This window comes from Camelina sativa, chromosome 1 (genome assembly GCF_030686135.1).
Source record: "Camelina sativa cultivar CO46 ecotype springtype chromosome 1, ASM3068613v1".
Classification (NCBI taxonomy): Eukaryota; Viridiplantae; Streptophyta; class Magnoliopsida; order Brassicales; family Brassicaceae; genus Camelina; species Camelina sativa.
The window spans coordinates 23,756,139-23,768,825 of NC_141880.1; the positions used below are offsets into that span (position 1 = coordinate 23,756,139).

Below are 12,687 nucleotides of genomic sequence, written 5' to 3' on the forward strand. Positions count from 1 at the left end.
AGCGAAAGAGAGATAGCGAGCTGTCCATGAACCAAGTCTTTTTCGAAGCTGCTCCACCAGCGGCAAACAGTCAGCAGAGGTGAGCCGTTTTGTGACTAGAGGGAGTCCCAAATAGCGAACCGGGAGTGAACCAACCGCAAATGGGAAACGCTCTGTGTCAAGATGGTCTGCATTACCAGCCATATATAGTGTTGATTTCTCCATACTAATCGACAATCCTGACATTTTGGCAAACTGAGTAAACACGGTGACAATTCCCTCGATAGACCGTATCTTGCCATCCGACAAAACCATGAGATCGTCGGCGAAGCTTAAGTGGGTGAGACCAAGATTTTTACATCGTGGATGGAAACCAAACACACGTTCACCGGCAGCCTTGTCTAGGAGCTTAGATAAAACATCCATACAGATGACGAATAAATACGGTGAGAGAGAACAGCCCTGACGAAGACCCCTAGAGCTGCGAAAAAAACCAGCCAGCTCACCATTAACTTGCACTGAGAAAGAAGCTGTTGTAACACAGAGCATGATCCAGTGGATGAACAAAGGAGGGAACTGCAATGCAGTTAGAATCTTGGACAGAAAAGACCATTGAACATAATCAAATGCTTTGGATATATCAATCTTTATAGCACAACGACCAGAGAGGGCCTCCTTATGATAATTTTTTACCAGCTCAGTAGCAAGAAGCACGTTCTCAATCAGCAGACGATCGTTGACAAAAGCAGATTGATTTGCAGACACAAACTTAGGCAACACCCTCTTGAGCCTGTTAGCGATGATCTTTGAAATTACTTTGTATAGCACATTACAACATGAGATGGGGCGATAATCTTTCATTTCCATAGCAGAAACCTTCTTAGGGATTAAAGCTAGTATTGTAGAATTTGTACCTTTGGGCAAGAAACCTTTGGCGAAGAAAGATTGTACAGCTAAGACGAACTCAGTTCCCAACAGATCCCATGTCGTTTAAAAAAATTCTGAGGTGAAACCATCAGGCCCCAGCGATTTGTCATTCGGCATTGAGAAGAGAACCTGCCTCACTTCCGTACCAGTGACTTCCCGAGTTAAAAGTTGTTGATCAATGCTAGAACAGCGGAACAGCAACAGGTGCTCAAGCTCATCAACTGTGGATCCCTCAAACTCACTGGGAATAAACTGCAAGAACTCTCTAAAGTGTCGTACTGCCTCATCCTTAATCTCGTCCGCATTTGTAACCACCCTTCCATCAGCACAATGGATCTCCTTGATAGAATTTTGTGCCACTCGAGTTGCAGCTGCTCTGTGAAAAGCTTTGTTGTTCTTATCACCTACCTTCAACCAGTGTAACTTCGACCGCTGCTTAAGAAATTTCTCTTCTAGGCCCGCCAAATGTTCCCATCGAAGATAGGCTGCATTCTCCTCCTCCATCGTTAGTAGTGACGGATTAGTCAGATTTGCCTGCTGTTTTTGACATAGGAGATCAAAAGCTTCCCTCGTCTTCAATACCAGATTACCAAGACGGCGCTTAGCTAGGGAACGGAGAGCTGGTTTGAGGGCCTTAAGTTTCTTGGTGAACAGAAACAAAGTTGACGTAGACAGAAACAAAGGTGATGTGCCCTGCCAATAATCCCTTACTAGCGGGAGAAACTCCTCCATCTCAGTCATGACATTGACAAACTTAAAGGGTTTACGCCTACGACCTTGAGTGTCACTCTGCACCATAATCCGGCAGTTTAAATGATCTGAACAACCCCCTGCTGCAAAAACGTTGTAAGCTTGCGGATACATCCTTGCCCAAGTGGCATTCACCATCACACGATCAAGCTTTTTCAGAATTAAGTCATCTTCCCGCTTATTACACCAAGTAAAAAGTGGTCCCTGCCAGGCCATATCAGTGAGGGAACAATGGTTAACAACTGACTGGAAATCCCGCATTCCTCCAGTGATTGTCGGATTGTCATCGACTCTCGAGTGTTCCTGCATATCTAAGGTTTCATTAAAATCCCCAAATAATATCCAAGGCTTATTTTGGAAAATAGGGGAATCATGGTGATGTTTTATCTCCCGCCATAACACTTTACGAGCCTCCACCGTATTTAAACCATATATGAACGAGCAGAAGAACTCCTCTGTTTGATCATCAAGTTTTACTGAGCACATTATCATCTGCTCACTTTTATGGAAAGGATCCATCCTCACATCATCCTTCCATAGCACCCAAATACGTCCCCGAGGACTATACTCATAGTTCGTTAAGACTGACCATCCAGAAAACAACCTACTCCCCAACCGCTGAGCCTGTCTTTCCCTAACCCGAGTTTCCAGCAAACATCCAAACTTAAACTTATTACCTTCCACCCACTGCTTGATAACTGAATGCTTAGCTAACGAATATTAGACAAGACCAAAACCAATTATTAATAATTTCAATTAAGCAAAAAATTTCAAGTGTAGTGAACGCCAAGAATCTAACACCCCTCTAAATTAGTTTAGTACTATATATACTAAAGAAAAAAAAAACATAAGTATTCATTAATATATGTGTGTGTTGATGGGAAGGTAGTACGTATAATATAATTAAGGAAGGAGAGCAATGGAGAGAGTGACCGGTTGGAGGAGTGATAGGGCGGAGATAGAGACGAGAGCAGCATTTGGGTCGGTGAAAGAAGCGGTCGCCATGTTCGGAGAAAAAGTTTTAGCCGGAGAGATCTATATGCAACTAGGCTTAGAGAGAGGTAAACAATGTTCCTTATCATAAATATATTGTTACTTTCAACATTTTTATTTTGGGAATATGTATAACAAGGTAGTAACCCGTGCTGTAGCACGCTACAAATTTTTTTTATATAAATTTTAAATTCGTAAACGACTAAAATTATATTAACACGGGTGTTATAGTACATGTGCACCGGTGCTATAGTACATTTGCGTTATTTTCATTTAAATTAAAAAAAAAACTAAACATAAACGTATTTACTCTGGAACTGGAAACACGTGCAATCCCGTCCCATCTCCTCAGTCCTCACGTCCCAACTCATCACCTCTCATCCCGTCTCATCCTGTCTCATCCAGTCTCATCTCGTCTTGTCTCATCCAGTTTCGTCTCGTCTCATCCCGTCTCGTTCCATATCCATCATAATATTTTGTCTTATTTTCGTTATCTTTTAAATAGTTACTCTTTAGATAGTATTTACTAAAAGAGATTGGGTAAGAAATTTAGATGGGATACCTGAGTTCTCTATTGAGTTCTCTTTTCGTAAATCTCTTTTAGTTAGTTTGGATCCATAAAATTATAATTTTCAAAAATTCTATAATTATTTTCAAAAATACCAAATTTTTTTTAAGTGTCCGTTCCAAAGTCGTTAATTACCTATCGTATATTCAATCCTTATCAAAATTAGTGAAAGTTTGATACTTGAATTCATCGACCTATATATTTTTATTTTGTACTTTAATCTAAATTTTATGTCCCTTTTTAAAAAAAAAACTATTTAATATATTACTTTTCATTATTCAAATTTACCCGTTTCAGTTTACATATACTCTTTCTCGTCTTAATACCACAAATAAACTGAAATTTTCTCAAAATTTAATTATTGTTTTTTAAAATATATGTACTCAATTAGTAAATTAAATTACTTAAAAAAATACTGGTAAAATATATATTCAGTCAAATAATAAACCTTTTACGGTCGGAAAATTTAAATTGTATAATAGTAAAATTTTTTCATTAAAATTAGTTTGCCAGTCTTTCATGGTGTTTTGTCAATATTTTGGTGTATATGTAGAATACCACAACCCATACCGAAATAAACATGATCATCATCTTTATTAGCTGGAAAATATACAATTTTTATCATCGTCTCGTCCTGACCCATCTCATCCCTTTTCCGTTCTGATCTATCCCATTAGAAATTTTATTTCCCATAACCATTTATTTTAAAGAATTATCAATATAATAATGTTATTAATAAATTTTGGCTGAGAATTTAGACGAAATACATGTATTCTCCATTTGTATGTTTAATTTCTATAGTTAGCAGAAATTATAATTTTCAAAACTCTCAAAATATTATAAAAAATACCAAAAATTCTCAAAATACCCGTCTACAGAACGAAACAAAATATTTCATACAAATTTTAAATTCGTAAAATGACTAAGAATTATATTAACATAGGTGCTATAGCATGGGGGATTAATTATCAATATATACTTCAATTAGACATTATTCGTAGCAGAAGTAGAAACATACGTAAAAAGTATAAAAGATTGCATTTATAAAAATTACACATTCACAATGTATGTTTTGATGAACCAACCCGTAAATAATTGCATTTGTAAAAACTATAAAAGATTACATTTAAAAAAATTACACTTTCACAATGTATGTTTTGATAAATCAACCCGTAAATGATTGCATTTGTAAAAATATTAATTTTAACCCGCTTTAACATACGATTGTGAGTTTCATACACCAACCAGTCTACTCATTAAAAAATTATGACATTAAATGACTAATATTTTATCATTGTTTGTATTTTAAGTAGAAAAATACGTAAAATAGTGTAAATATAAAATCATGGATAAAAACTTTTACTTAGTTAATATTTAAGATGTAACTGAAGTTGGTAATCATTTTTACCTCAACTGATTTAATAAACCCTATAGTTTTCATATATTAATCTAAATAAAATATTATGATCCATGACCATAAGTGATTGAAATATTATTTTAATATTTTACCTCCTACTGGATATTGATCTATCAATTGATTTTGCTTGGACATAGTTGGTCAAAGAAAATGGTGAGTTCAAGTAATCAGATACTCGATTCATGCGATGATATCCGGAATTGGATTTTTTTTATATGTAAGCGATCGATTCTCTTGATCGATGATAGTTCCTTTTTCATGCCTATCAGTAGGCTTGTTCGGCGCAATCGGACTTCAAATTTTGTAAGTTTTTATTAAATCATTTTTTATATAAGACAATTATTAAGTGTTACTTGTGATTCCATAAACTATCTTTAATTAAGGTATTTTAACTCAGTATTACGAACAAAGACTTGTTTTGGTCACTGGAATTTTTATATCTGAAAATGGTTTTTATTATATTGTTCTCTTTGACAAAAAAAAAATTTATATTGTTCTTTAGCATTTTTTTTGGTAGAACTTTTCAAAATTGTATAGTATAGGGTCAACTTTTGATAACAAAATCTATTTTTTTTCCTTACAATTGATAAGGAAATCGAAGAGCATATGAGTAAATCAATCATGTCTATATTGTGCCAATTTGTTTAATAATAAAATGAATTGTACACATAATAATTAAAACATAGAATGCTATTAAAGCCAATGGTTCATTCAAAAACAAAATTGTGCACACTGCTACGCATAAACAAAAAAAATATATAAAATTGAGAATATAACTTAAATAAACGCTAAGATGATTTAGTCCGACAATAGATAAATTGAATGCATTTTTGGAAAACAAAAATACATAAACCTTCACAGTAAAAATTCCGGATGATCTCTTGATAGTGGAAAACTGGAAAAAAAAAAAAAGGATCAATTTGTACTCCATAACAAATATCATTAGACATAATATGCATACCTCTGCCTAAACTTAGTAAGCTTTTGGAATTTATGGATCTAAGATAAATTGAGAACCTTCTCTTTTAACCTTTTAGAAACCTGTAAAAGTTTTGAAATTATGTACATTAAAAAATGATTATAAAATAACTTTGAACCAACACCTGAATTCAGTGAAAATAGAATTACTTTAAAGCAAATGTTTTTGAAACGCCAAAAACATAAATGACTACATCGTCACCAGCTGAATTCTAGTTTGCATCAAACTCAGCTGCAAATTTTCCAATGAAAATATTAGGTACAATATGTCAAAATTGGTCAAGGGCAGCTAGTAAAACTTTGGAAACTTAAATATTAAAGAAAATTACATACATGTAAAATAAAAATATGAATAAGATAATCAGATATATGACTATGGAATTGGTGGAGCAACTTACATATCATACTCAATGTTTCCCCAGTTTGTGAAGTGTATTGCTTCTACGAATAGAGGATTTTGACCAAGATGCGCAAAGTTGTGTTGAAAAGCTTGATCTCTTTAGGGTATGTGAAGACATTTTTTTTTTTTGTGATCAAGTTCTTACGTTTAGGTTATTCAGAAATCAGAATTATGCAGGATATATTTATACTACAAATAAGTTCTTAGGTTTGATACACAATCTTTCAAACAATCCAGACTATAGTAAATTAGTTTAGTTGTGGGAATATGCTCAAATTTAAAGGTAACATTATGGATATATGGTAATTGTAATATTTCAATATTGTAACTACCTTGTTTTTTGGAGATAATTATGGATTTAATTAAATGGTTGCTAAAAATAAAATAGGAATGATTAATGCATAAGAAAAAATACATTTAATTTCTATTTTATCTATTGCTAAACTTGTAGAGAAATCTTTGAATATAATAAATTATAAATATTAAAGTTAATAATTTAAATTTGCTAAAGATCCGTTTTTTTATATTAATTATTAGTTCATATTTAAAGATTTCTTATGCCATTTGCTGAAAATCTGTTTCCCTTATTAATACCCGTGCAATACTTGATTAATAATAACAACTATAAATTTGGCAAAAAATAACAACTATAAATCTTGGTTTTAGGAATATCATAAAACAAAATCTGGTGAAATAGGATAGAATCTCGTATAATAGGAAAGATATTGAGTGTTAAAAAGAAAAGTAAATATGTTGAAACTTTAATTATTTATAAACTGGACCATTATTTATAACATAGCATTAAAGGGGGAAAAAATATAATGGAATTTTCTCGCATATCGAACCTGGGACATCATCTGCTATTCAAGTGTTTCTTTTACAACTCGACGAAAGAAGAATTTTGGAAATCATCGCTCCCTTTTATTTTTAAAGAATTGAAAAATTTCAAGAATTGAAAAATTTCAGATCCGACCCGGGATCCGAGTGTTTATCCGATAATTAGATGATTTTAACCTCACGAAAATAAATTATTTTGTCATTGTTCCAATGGTATACCCTTGTAAATACTTACAAAACTAAGGTTAGTTTTATAAACGACTTTACAAATAATAGTAGGGAGAGTGTATATATTTTAAGAATGTATATAACATTGTCAACCTATAAAATAAAATACTAACAACACACACATTTTTATTTTTAGGTATATGTGTGTGTAAATTTAACAAAAGATAAATTATATCTATAAAACTTTTTCATTATGAAAAATTATATATTCATATACGTGCGTGACTGCGTGTGTTTATATGTAACACGTCCACCATTGATATGTCATTGTATATTTGTATAAATTGATACATTCCTGTAATCTAGCTTTTACTTTTTACATCACATGTATTTGACGGTTTCAGATTCGGACAAAGGAAACAAAATCAATTCTGAGTGGGCCGACTCCTCTATCAAGACTACGATCTCTTACACTCGAGCTCGATCAGACCAGAGAAAATCTTACAAGAACGCTACAACTAAACACCATCCTCACCAACAGAATCAAAACTCTAACACAAGAACTTAAACATGGGAGGGAGGAGATACAACAACTCAGCAGGACGAGGTCGAGTCGCCTAGACAATCCGGAGATTGAGGAACTCAAGTTCGTGGAACAGCATCACACGAAGACGACGTCTAAAGATGTTGAAGAAGAGGTTGTAATGACGGAGGAGCTCGAGAAGAGGAGACTCGTCACATTCGCGAGCTCGCCTTTGCTGACGCGTGTGATGTCAAACGTGAGGGAAGAAGAGGAGAGGAAGAATAAAGAGAAGGATTTTGAGAGAGATTGTTCTTTCAAGAAGACAAAATCAAAGAGGGGTTTTGCTCCGTTCATGGGATGGTCTAGAGCAAACCGAGGACGAGATTGATCTATATAAGTCCAATAATGCAATTGGTCATATTGATTATTTGATTTTACATCGTTGTATACTTGTATAACATATAGTCAATGTATATCAATATCGTTCTAAGAGTTTGATGAATAATATGTTAAAATGTGCATCTCGCAGTGATCAACCTTGGTTCTTTACAATTATCTCGATAGATAAGACATTTATACGCGAGATTTTATATCGTTACCGTTTATACGTACATATTATTCTTTGCGATTTTTATGTAGTTGTCGTCTTAATTTGTGATATATAATCTTTAATTCTTGGGTTGTTGTACCATCGTTATGATGTTAGGTTGATGTTTGCATCTAAACTTACAACTTGGAGATAATATAGGATATATGAGATATAATTTCAGACGAAGATATATATATTGTTCGAAAAAGCGTTCCAAATCTAAAGTTCTTGCAAAATAAAAGTCGAAGACCAATAACATGTTGCCAGCTCAAGTGTCTCCGAGGTTCTTTAAAATCTATGCAAAGACATGTATCTAACTATCTACACTGTTGTGTCTTATTTTATTATTATTTAATTAAAAACTCTCTAAAAAAATGTGTATGGAGAGGCCTTATGACTTCATTTTAAGGGGAGCTCACCTTCAGAAGAATGGTTTAAGGGCCACATGGCACATCCTCAAATGTATTTTAAAAAGTTTTTCTATTTACATTATAGTCCACAATCTTACCAATTATTAATTATAATCATAATACTTTCATAAATAAATATAAAATACACAATTTGAAAAATATATCAAACAATATTTCTATGTCCATGTACTTTATTTCCTGTGTTAATTTATTTTGTGTGTTTATGCATTATTATTTTCCTAATTTTAGTTTAATTCTATGTTAAATCACTCAATGTAATATTATTGTTGTATAAAAATTGCTTATAAATGATATATTTATATATATATATAATTTCAATTTTTATTTAGTGCGTTTGAATATATAGATTTATTTCAAATAATAGAATTTATATAGATATAAATCAAACAATTGAATTATATAAATATATTTCAAACAATTGAACTTAATAGAACTATTTGTAAGATATAAAAGTTATATGGACTTAACTGAAATAAATAAAAAAATATAAGGGTCTCAATTGTGCACCCTCAATTTTGAGGGTTCACTATCCAAACCTTTAAAAATTGAGAGTTTGATGATTTTTTGGAGATTAAAACCCCTCAATATTTGAGGGTTTGAGGGGTTGTTGGAGATGCTCTAATTCTAATACATGAAATACAAAAACTGAAAAAGTAAAGACATTGTTTTTCATTCGCTACCAAAAAAATATGTTCATTAACTAGTGAATAGAAAAATATTGTTATGACTTAGATGGTTATATTCTGTATGTAACAACAATATTAAAAGTACATATCATAAATTTTTTACATATAAAACCATCACATATGAATATTTTTTTTACGGTTTTACCTAAAGTATAAAATTTTAACACCCCCTTCCCCCAAGTCTTTATGAGACAATTACTCCTATATAAGGAGGCTTTTAAAACGAGTTCTAAACCATTTTACATCAGTTAAGGAATTCTTTAAAATATTAACAGCTAAAATAATGGAAACCCCCAAAGGTTCAAATTTTATAAATTGTTTACACTAAATATAAAATTGTTTTCTCGAGAATTTTAGTTTTTTACATTTATTGATGCAAACGTTGTTTTCCACATTTGCAAATAGAGTTTTTTGTTGTAACCAAACACTGTGACGCAGGAAAAAGTTAATATCGTGGATGATTCATGTGTTGTGGATTTTTTCTTCAAATTGTTTTTTTTTAACGGTCTTCAAATTGTTTATTTCATTGTAATCGCCTATGAGTAACATAAATCAATTGATCATCTTTTGTAGTTGGATTACATATTTACATATATTATTTGTGACTATGATGATAATGTCACAAACAAACCAAAAATACTAGAAAACCATCTTACTTATGTTAGAGATTTGCTGTTTTTAATTTAGCATTTCATTTACACATATCGCCAGATTTTACGTTAAATATAGTCCTTTTATTTTGCAGTCTCATAAGAGGTCACGTGGCTTATAAGTTTGACATTGTTACATTTGCCAACCAAATTTCCAGTTTAAACATCGATGTCTAAGGATGGGCATCGATCGATGCAATTGTGCGATTTGTACTTGGTTAGCTTCAATGTCTTCACTTCGACGCATTTTGATAGAAAAAAACCTAGGACTTGTTTATAAAAGAGGAGTTTGACATCCTAATGTTGGAAAAGCCGTTTTATCGTTCTAAACTCTAGAAAAAAAAGTTTTTTCTCTGAAATTTTTTGCCGAAAAGAAGCTGTTGTCGAGACAAGCGAGCGATCATCAAACGGATTTGGATACGAAGACAATAAGGTTTAGTGGAGTAGTTAAATGACTTAATCATTTATTTAAAGAGTTTTAGAATTTTCTCAAGACGAAATCAGTCGGAGGGACGTTTTGTTCAGATTTGACCGAAAAGTTGATGTGTCATGAAGCTGCTTGTGGTGTAAGCAGCTATGTCACCAGCTTGGAATGTGCAGACCACGAGATGTCACACAAATGGATGAAGACGTCCAATGATAAGCTTAAGTTTGAGTTTGGATAAGGATAAAAGTGGATAAGGATAAGGTTATGGGTAAACCTTATCCACCAGCTCGTGTTTCCCTTAAATTCGGCGCTAAGTATCCTCTCCTATATAAGGCCACGAAATATAGCTTTAGTTCATTAGCTTTCCACACTAAAATCCCACTTTAGAATTGTTAGATTGTTAGTTAGTTCGAAAAGCTTGGAGAGGAGAGGCGTGTATAAGTTGGTTGAGTCGAGAGTCGTGGTCGGGTATCTGGTAAGTAAGTTCTGCCTTTAGTCTTTTATTCCTTTTAGAATATTTTTCTAAGTTTTTGGTTTGGTCCCAAGCTTAGATCCATCGTTGGAGAAAGCTAGTCGGATCGAGATCAATAGGCGGGTTGGAGTAGAATGTCGTTTCTCGACATGAAGGTCAAGGTGAGTACTGAAGCATGTGTAGTAGCACATTACTAGGATTTTATTTTGTGTATGAGTTTAGGATTGAGGTTGCATGTTTATACTTGTGTAAATTATGCATGATAGTTAGATCTACGTTCCTACGTGAGATCGATTTGATTGTTTAGTTTAGATCTAGCATCTTTGCTTGATTTATTTTAATATTGTGAAGTTTGTGTGAGGTTTAGGAACTATACTTAGTATATTTTTGAGATCTATTGGATGTTGTGAAGTTTCTTATGCAATTTTATGAGGTTAGAGTATCGTTGGTATAACTGTTATGCTACTTGGTTGTTCATGGTCAATAATTGGTATTTATTGGCATGATAATCAGGCATTATTTATGTTGATTGTTTCATTGTCTGTTTGGTTATTTATTTGTATAATTGATTGATTGTTGTTAGTTAATCTTGTTGTTTCTTGATTGGCTTGTGTGTTAGTAGATATAATGTGAGTAGTAATGAGATTACATTAGGCTCGTAGTGAGTAGTGTAGAGTTAGTCTTTCTATGTCTAGCGAGTGGCGAGATCGTGATTGTCCCAACGGCTCGGAGCGGTTCACTACCACCGGGCACTACTTGACAAAGTATTAAATTTTGTCGTAAGAAAATAGGTCCCTTGTACACGGTTTGGGGGAAAGGATGTGATCCTTCTAGCCTTGGTGGCTAAGGGTAAAAAAACATTGCCTTTTGACCCTTACTCATAGTGGTGCCATGTTGTTTGTGTTAGTTTGCTTCCATTGTGAGTACTTTATATGGGGTATGATTGCTTGTTTAAGCATTGTTGTGTCTTGTATGTATGATTGCTTGTAAAGCTTGATTGTATGTTGTGTGATTGATTGTTGTTTGGGGGATTAGGTTTGGGGTTGTTGATTGTTAGATCTCGGACACTCTAAGTAATCTTAGATTACTCAAGATTCTACTTTTGTTTTTCAGGTAACCGTATTTGGGAGACCTTTTGGGAAAGCACAAACGATGGACACCGATAGAGTTCGTTGCCTTTTTAAAACTAGATTTGTTGTTATTGACTCGTTTTGGGGCTTAGGCTATAGGATCCCAATCCTTTGTAAGTGTTTACAACGATTTATTATATGAAATAAGTTTTTTTTATTAAAAGCCTTGTGTTCCACTCAATATTAGTCTTGTCCTGACTAACACAACTCGTGGACATGGTACGGGTTGAAAAGCCTTATGCCGTGTTCGAGAGGAACGACACCCGTGGATGGACTGACTAAGGTATTAGATTCATTCTAGTAACCTTGGTCGGATCGTCTATGGGCATCACAAGTAACGCTTCCGATTCGTTCTTAGTTCTAGAATGGTCCGGGGGTGTTATAGGTTGACTAAGTCGGCATATTTTCTGGCCATCAAGAAGACCGATGGGACAATGGTTTTGGTAAGACATATGTGTAGGAAATAGTCATATTGCATGGTATGTCTGCGAGTATTGTGTCTGACAAGAATTCCAAGTTCACTTCCGTGTTTTAGAGGGTGTTTCAGGCATAGATGGGCACCAAGGTGCACATAAGTACAACCTACCATCCTCAGAAAGATGGACAGTCAAAAAGGATGATCCAAACTTTGAAGGATTTATTGACGATGTGTGTGCTGGATTGGGGTGGCCAATGGGCGAATCACCAGAGCTTGGTGGAGTTTATTTGTAACAACAGCTGCCAGGGGAGTATCGCCGTTATGATGGATACAGGTGGGGAAGA

General features: G+C 33.6%; 2 long non-coding RNA genes and 1 pseudogene across 3 annotated transcripts; 2 read left to right on the forward strand and 1 right to left on the reverse strand.

Annotated features, from left to right (window-relative positions):
* Window positions 1-5,542: 5,542 nt before the first annotated feature.
* LOC147950257 (uncharacterized) lies at window positions 5,543-6,166 on the reverse strand. Its single transcript, XR_015563665.1, has 3 exons — window positions 6,011-6,166; window positions 5,763-5,844; window positions 5,543-5,675 (listed from the first exon to the last, which is right to left on the reverse strand). It is a non-coding gene; the product is annotated as an uncharacterized LOC147950257 (long non-coding RNA).
* Window positions 6,167-7,270: 1,104 nt separating this feature from the next.
* LOC109128312 (WEB family protein At2g17940 pseudogene) lies at window positions 7,271-7,928 on the forward strand (annotated as a pseudogene).
* Window positions 7,929-10,666: 2,738 nt separating this feature from the next.
* On the forward strand, window positions 10,667-12,088 carry LOC147950258 (uncharacterized). 2 transcript variants are annotated; one of them, XR_015596277.1, is made up of 3 exons: window positions 10,667-10,798; window positions 10,875-10,956; window positions 11,909-12,088. It is a non-coding gene; the product is annotated as an uncharacterized LOC147950258 (long non-coding RNA). The 2 variants fall into 2 exon arrangements; XR_015596276.1 differs by lacking the exon at window positions 10,667-10,798 and having other exon boundaries at window positions 10,840-10,956.
* Window positions 12,089-12,687: the final 599 nt, after the last annotated feature.